The sequence below is a fragment of the Palaemon carinicauda genome, chromosome 13 (assembly GCF_036898095.1).
Source record: "Palaemon carinicauda isolate YSFRI2023 chromosome 13, ASM3689809v2, whole genome shotgun sequence".
Taxonomy (NCBI): Eukaryota; Metazoa; Arthropoda; class Malacostraca; order Decapoda; family Palaemonidae; genus Palaemon; species Palaemon carinicauda.
In genome coordinates, this window is record NC_090737.1 from 1,628,228 (window position 1) to 1,636,964 (window position 8,737).

The following is an 8,737-nucleotide window of genomic DNA, read 5'->3' on the forward strand; positions in this document are numbered from 1 at the left end:
AACAGGATTGTGATATACTTAGGTTAATTATGTTCAGGTAAATATTATATACAACTTGCTTGTTTGGAGCTTCACTTATTGAACTGTTTGGGAAAGTGACGTTTCCACAATATGTATTCTTCATCCCTCTCATAACCTTTAACAAGTCGCACATATTTATTTCCCTAAATTTTATTAACTTCTTTCCCTCCTTCACTGGCATAGTTGATTGTCCTTCCAAGTGATTTTGGGAGAAACCTCTATAGATTTTATGAATTTTTTCATTGAAGAATACAGCAAATCTCTCTGCACAAACATTGTCAGGCAAGACATATTTTTTCTTTAATCCCATCAAATCATCTAGGTTTTTGTGAAAGTCCTTCATGTTATTGGTTTTTTTACATTCGCCGTTATAGAATTTTCTTTTTGTTTTTTCTAACAAAATGTTATAGTCATTTCTGGCCTTATTATATAGATTTCTGGCTTGTGAGGATTTGGCTCTTTTCCATCTACCTTCCATCTTACGTCTGTGTCTTTTTGCCTTTAATAGCTCACTGTTATACCATCTAACATTTTCGCGTACAACTATTTGTTTGTTCTTTATGGGACACATGGTATCGTACATTTTTCCAAAATTGTCGTTATATTTCTTGGTATAAACACCCAACACATTCTCTGTCTACCACATGTTCACATTGTATGTTCTCACAAGACATTTGCGCTACACTAGCTTCAATAAAATTCTCAGCATCAAAATTTTCCCGTTCCCTATATGTGATCCATTTTTTCAATACTCTGGTGCAATTTATATTAACATCGAAAGTGATGAGTTTATGTTTTTTTGAGATCTCAAAGTCTGGTTCCACTTCAAGGTTTCTTATTAGGTCTGAATCTTTTCCACATATGACCAAGTCGAGTGTATGACCACCTACTGACGTTGATACCGAAACACTGTTTATTAAATTAAACATCTCAAATACTTCCTTGAGTTCTTTAGTCTTATAATCGTTTTCATCATCTACCCAATAATTAAAGTCACCACCAATTAATGTATTTTTAATATCGTCCACCACACCCACAAGAATACTAAATTCTTCAATGAATTTCCTCATATTACTCCCTTGTGGTCTATATAATACTATATTTAATACCTTACTGTTTCTTGTCAGTTTTAAATAGATATATTCAAACGTTTCAAATACTATTTCATTCATGATAGAAACCCTAGAGAAGGTTTTCGACACGAAGACACCCACTCCTCCTCCAGTTTTGTCCTTTCTTGGTACGTGGTAGAAATCGTGAGTATACGGCGTCATCTCCTGAATCTTTGAGTTATCACTAATATTTCCCTGCAACCAAATTTCCGTTAATAGGCATAAATCTAATTCCATTTCGTTAATAAGATTTCTAATCTTTATGGTTTTATTCCCCACCGATTGAATATTTATCAGACCACACTTAACCAATGGTCTAGACTCCATGATCGGTTCTATTTTTTTATCCTGGTAAGCTCCTCCTTGTATACTTTACAGTTATCATCATATGTCTTATGATTCGTATCATTGTAATTCCTCACTGCAGTTATGACACTTTAACGTATTTACAGTACAATCCGTGGTTCTATGTTCCTGGCTACACTTGGCACATACTTGAGTCTTGCTACAATTTTCGGCAGTATGACCAAATTCCTGGCATTTATAACACTGAAATACATTGTAGGAATCATAAATTTTGCAGCATCCTCCAAGCGTGGTATATACTCTATCATCCCTTTTACGGGCACAGTGTAAAATCCGGACGTCGGACGTCGGATGCCGTCCGGGAGAATAGAAAACCGCTTGTATCACCGGTAAAGGCGCCATAATACACCACTTTTTTGACACGTAATTTTCACTGATACTTTGTTATTTCCTGAATAAATGTTCGAAAAATATTGATTTATTTTCATTTTATTGAGAATAATCTCAATCGGACGTCAACATTACACTATTTAACTGCCCGCTAGTGCAATGCCCAGAATGTGATACATGGTATCATCCAGTGTGTGGTAATAAAGGTGCCAAAACATTATTAAATAAAACTTGGATTTGTGACAGATGTACTAAGTGATATATTAACAGCACATTAAAAAACAAAAGAGGGGCCTGGATGGTTTGTGTGTGCATCATCTCACACTTACATCACACTTACATGCTTTTATGTAAAACTGCTTTTGTTGTATTTCTACTTGTAGTCTCGTGTAACTTTTAAAATAAACCATTCTAACATGTTGTTTGTTTGGTCGAGACACGTGCAATTAGGATATCATTGTTGTAAATTTCTTGAAATATTTTGTGTCTGTGATAAAACTTTTTACATTTACTTTTACATTAATTTTAATATTTACCTTTTCTTAATTGTGTTATTATTTCTTTCAATTGAGTATATTTGCTTATATTTATGGTTATGGGAAATAATATGGTGTAGGGTGGTGGATTAGTTGGTTAGACTGTCAACTGCCTTCCCGTGGCTCTGACTGGGCAACAAGCACAGGCTATTATAAAACGAATAAAAACAAATTGATTGATAAAATTCCAGTACATTTCAAGTGAAATAGGCTTCATTTCTTACATGTAGTATCCTGTGTCTGGCTAAAGTTGGCAACATTTTAATTGGTTAGTGGATCATACTAAACCTATTGGCAACTAAATGCAGGGTAAAGGGAGTGGTAGGCCCTTTCTCCTTATGTTACTTTACAGCCGGGTAAATTCTTATCTGTGACTGCTGATTGGCGACGTCCAGCTTTTATCCTAACAGGGTAAGATAGCGGGCAGTGAAATAGTGTAATGTTGACGTCCGATTGAGATTATTCTCAATATGAAAATAAACCAATATTTTTCGAATATTTATTCAGAAAATAACAGAAAGTATCAGTGAACATTACCAGTCACAAAAAAAGAGGTGTATTATCGCGTCTTTCCGGGTGATACAAGCGATTTTCTATTCTCCCGGACGGCATCTGACGTCCAGATTTTACACTGTGCCCCTTTTACGGAAGACTTTCCTGATAGTTGGACTACACTTTATAATGACATGTAATTTACAGCTTTGTCTTGATTTAAACTTCCTGATCAATTTAAAGTCCTCTTCATTTTCACATATATTATTCAACCCTTCATTCTTCTCCATTATACTGGCAATTATATCATCTTCATTTTCATCAATATTACAGACCTTGATCTTCGGTTTAAGTAGATCCTTTTTATCTACTTCTACCTTAATGTCATTCTTGACCTCTTCTAAGTCATTTTTAGCCTTTTCTAACCCAGCTTTATCCGCAAAATTAACTACCAAGTGGCCTTGTTTAGAGGTTTTGACCTGTTCGACATTCGTGGTTATCATCTTCATGATAGTTTTCTTGATCTCTGAAGCCTTCGTATTTTCCTCCGTAGATTTTATAACCAGAGTTTTTTTTTTTTTTTTTTTTCTTTTTTTTTTTCAACCTACTTGCATATGTGGTCTTGGTCACATTCTCTTGTTCGTATTCCATAAGTTTCTCTTTCAGCTCAACAATTTCTTGATGCATATTAGTGTATTGAGCAGTTATCATATCTATAAAACCAGACATCTGTTGTTGTACATTTACCTTCATCTCTTCTATGTTGATGCTTAGTCTCATCATGTCTTCCCATGATTGCCTGACCCATGAACCATTGGGATTTGCAGTCTCGACACATCTTGGACATTTATAAATGATGTTCCTGCTTTGTAAAAGAATATATGCTTCTTCCTCTTCCTGGGTCTCACTCCTGACTCTGCAAGCAGAGCAGTTGAGGTCCAAGTGACCACCAATGATGACAGAATCTCAAGTGGAGAAACCACAGGAATGCTTCAACAGGAGTCATAACACTGGGACACATTGTCACAAGGGAGGGGAAAAGTACGCTCACAAGCCCCTGTAACTGGCCACGAGCGGGAACTGTCCACATAAAGCAGGTAAGTTTAAAATATCTTAAAGATAAAGCAGGTAAAGTAGCAGGTAAGTTGAGGATATGAAAGGCTAAAGAAGGCAAAGTGAGAGTAGGTTAAGGACAAAGCAGGTAAGGTAAAGGAGGTAAGGTTTAAGCAGGTAAGGTAAAGGAGGTAAGGTTTAAGCAGGTAAGGCAAAGGAGGTAAAAATTGAGCTGGTAAGGTAAGGGAGGTAAAAGTTAAGCAGGTAAGGCAAGGGAGGTAAAAATTAAGTAGGTAAGGCAATGGAGGTAAAAAATTAAGTAGGTAAGGTAAGGGAGGTAAGGTTAAAGCAGATAAGTTGAGGGTAGGAAAGGTTAAAGCTGGTAAGGTAAGGGTATGGTAAGGATAGGTGGTAAGGGTTGGGAAGAGGAAGTAAGGTGGTAGTAATTTAGATAAATTAGGCAAAGAAGTATCCCAGTAATTTTGACAGCCACATCTTAGCTTTATTTATAGGGGCAAGGAAGTTACTATTGATATGAACCATATATTTCCCAGTCTAATATGATCTTTGTAAATGTAGTTTTTAAAATTTCCTCATGATGACATCCAACTGGGTTTTCAATATTTTTTTGATACACGATTTGAATAAACCTTAAATCAGTGTGGTTGCAACAACAAAATATCACATTAAACCAAGTCTGGGAAGAAAGGTTTAATTTTATAACTATCACTATTTTTTTTTTCAAATACATGAATTATATATTTTCCTACATCTTTATCTTGTTTTTTTATCCATTTCTAACTATGAATATTACGGCAAACCACCCATTCAAGAGTTGTCCAAATTATTCCCTAACCCTGTAACAACAATTATGGGGATCTCATTGGAAAATCGAGATTTCGGGTGGGGAAACACCAAAAACGAGTGATTTGCAACAATACTAATGGTCAGAAATGTATAATAAACAAGATAACCAGTTGTAAAAATATATGGTTCGTGTAAATTGTGTAAAATTAAAGTATCATAATAATCTGATTCACATCACATCTATCAAATGTTTTTGATATGTTGTGACTCACTTTGCTCACAGACCACCATTATCTCATTGCGTATCTCTTCTGGCAAGAAGCACATGAAAGAGCTGAGCAGGCCAATCATTTGGGTCATTCTTTCGGGATACTTTTAACTATTAACACAAGGAATAACAATATTAATAAAAGAAAATTAAATTACAATACATTTCCAAATAGAATGAACTACTCTCTCGAAAACGTCTTCTGACTGCAATCATGCTGGTACTGAAGCGGAGGGGAGGGGGTACGGTGGTAAATATAGGATACATGAACATTATATTTTCACATGGTATCTTGCGTTTTATTTTCTGACCAAGAGATTGGGGGCAAACCATCCATTTATGAATTTTCTTAACCCCCTTACAAAAACAGTTAAGGCAGATCCAAATGGGAAACCGAGGTTTTGGGTGGGGACACACCAAAATCGAGTGGTTTGCAGCAATAATAATCAGAAATGCATGATAAACAATGAGATAACCAGTTGGAAAATATGTATGGTTCAATTTAAAGGTTAAGCTTAAAAGGTGTCTGGTTTCAGTTCCATTAGAATAGATCCTCACCAGAACGTCAGCCGGGCAAGCCCAACTCCACCACTGTGGGGCCCTACTACAACAGTGGCCTCCCCAGTAAACAGCTCATACTCACGGTCCGGGGCGGGGATCGATCACCTGTCATGCGAATGCTAGACAAACACGTTACCACTGTACAAACCTAGAAGCTAGTTAGTGGCTCTAATTAGAATTATAGGCCCAATTATCTATGATTCACATGTCCCTCGGCTGAGAAAAACTCAGCCGTGTCTCGCTATGCTCGCAAACTTAATATTACATCATTGCTCCTCTGTTCTGACAAGTGGAATGTAAATGTGCATCACATGTGCTCGCCAATCACAGGGGTCATTATTTTTAGTATAAGTTGTTCTTTCACATGAACAACAATTGCTAAGAGTATATGATGAACGGAGAGTATTTAAAAAAAATATTACCGAAATAGATGAAATTAAACTAAATTTCGAAATAAATTAAACTTCTTGGAGCACATTCTTGAGATGATATTCATGCTGGAACTGAGGGGGAGTGTATGGAAAAAATTACTGTTGTAGAACAATATCTGGGAACTTGTGTATAAATATTTGGAAAACTCTTAATTCGTTAACGAAAACAAGTAATGATTACGTAATACAAAAAACAGAACAGCTGAAAAAAAACGATTGCAAACATTTATGGGCAGTAACTTATATTCAGTCTCCCAAACGTATACAATGGACTTGAACAATGAAAGTGTTCATAATTTAATCAATTAATACGCTAGTTACTATCTAAGGTAAGATTGGTAATGAAAAGCTAATTGTTTGCTTAACAATCGTCAAGAATTCCAAAAGCACAGTAATTAATAACAGACTATAAAAGCAATTACAGTGTTCCTAACTAATTTTAACGTATTTGGTACTGAAAACAAACTGCAAAAGCTTCAGTTTATTAGCATACGATAACTTAATTATGCACCTAAAAATAACTAAGGGCTCATTACAGTTAATCAGAGACATCACTGCTAGAAACCTACTTGTATCTTTTTTTACTGCTATAACACCTTTATAAGACTTAACAAACAACTTTATGAAACGTTGAAAAAGAAAAATCCTAAACAAAACTCGTAATTACCTGAAATGGTCCCCGTTTCACTTGCACTTTTCAAAGCACAACCTTGTTTAAGAGAGTTCGTACTTTGAATTTTCACGATAAAGTTGTTAAGTCTGCTACAGCCAATCAGAGGCCTCCACCACACTGGCCTTTGTTCATTCGAAAAAATCGTTTTTTTTTTTTTCTTTCTTTTTTTAAGTTGATGCCTGATATATACTTTAAATTTCAGCCAAATGCATGAACTATGTATCTTTCCAACAGGTTATCTTCTGTTTATTATTCCTTTTTTACTATTTTTAATGATGCATATCCCTATATTTTAGTTTTCCCACACCCAAAACCCCGGTTTCACACGGTTCCCCCATAATTGTTTTCATGAGGTAGGAAAACTCATGAACGGGTGGTTTGCCCCAATATTCATGGTAAAAATCTGAGTAAAACAAGATAATGAGTAGGAAAATATATGGTTCGTGTATTTGGGTTAAATTAAAGTATCTTATACCTATCATAAACAATGGACTTGGACAATGAAACAGTATTTAAAATTCAATCGATCGATATGCATGTTATTATACCCCATCCCCATTAGTCAGCAACAACAAATGTAGCCGTTTCTAGTCCGCTGTAGGACAAAGGCCTCGTACATGCCTTTATTAATATCTGGGCGTTAGCCAGTTTTCATTACTACGCTGGCCAGTGTGAATTGGGGATGGTAGGAAACTTTTTGTCTGATCTTGGCAATACACAAACCCTTTCATCACGTTAAGGTATTACCACTCAAAAATTATTCATAGGCTACAGAAGAAAATAAATTACCCGGCACTCGTCAATTTCTGATAGGTAATTCCAGTTCTCTAGAAATTAATGAACGTATCATATTAACCACCACTTTTCTAAATCCCTTTATTCGATAATGACGTTTATAAAGTGAAAAATAAAGTATTTTTTTCTGAATAGAATACAAGAGACGAATTTAAACTAAGTAGAGTTTCTATGATAACGTCATCAGAATGAATTTATTTATAAATCTAAGGTAAGATTGGTAATAAAAGGCCAATTGCTTGCTTAACAACCACCAAGAATTTCGAAAGTACAGTAATTAACAATCACTATGACTAAAAAGTTATTATGGTGTTCCTCTTAACTAATTTCAACGTATTTGGAACTGAAAGCAAATTGCAAACGCTTCAGTTTATTGACAGACGATAAACCGATTATGCACCGAAAAGTAGTTAATGACCAATTACAGTTTCAAGGATATCACTTCTCGTAATCAACGTCTATATTTTTTCACTGCCATAACACCTTTATAAGACTAACAATGGTTATTCGAACATCGGGTTTATGAAACATTGAAAGATAATACCTCAAGAGAATTTTTTTTTTACCTGAATTAGTCCCCGAGTCACATGCACTTTTCGAAAGAGCAACCTTGATGAACAGAGTCCGTCATTTGACTGAATTTTCACTATACTGTCGGAAAATTTGCTTCAGCCAATCAGAAGCCTCCACCACACCGGCCTTCGTTCATTGAGAATAACCTTCACGTTTTTTTAAAGTTGTACTTCACGTTTTTTAAAAGTTGTTGTCTGGTTGGTCCAGTACAACTTTTAAAAAGACTTAATCAATATGTTAATTCAGTATTTAGAGTATATATAAAAATAAAGTGACAAAAAATGTCTTTGTCAGATTAATTCATTCTCCACTATGTACATGAATATAAAATGTGTGAACAAATAGTTTTACATTCCCCAACATCGGTTCGTGAACGCAACAATAGACTTCGATAAACTGTTTACTTTAGTTCATCCTTGACCTTTAAACTAAACAATACATAATTACATATGTCAAAGAAAACGTCTTTTTGGTAAACGGATCTATTTCTCATAAACAGTTAGATTAATCAGTTTGCATCCTTAGATTCAGAAAACACATTCCAAGTTAACTTGCTAATCGTGGTATACAATCATAGACTTGCTTTTATATTTCCTCCTCCTTAATTGGTTTAAAGAAAAAACTTTAGACTTATGAGAAACCCTTAAATCTCGAAGCTAGTTTTTGCCATGACCTTGCCCTCATACATTGGATACTAAATTTCTTGTTCTTAGTAAAAT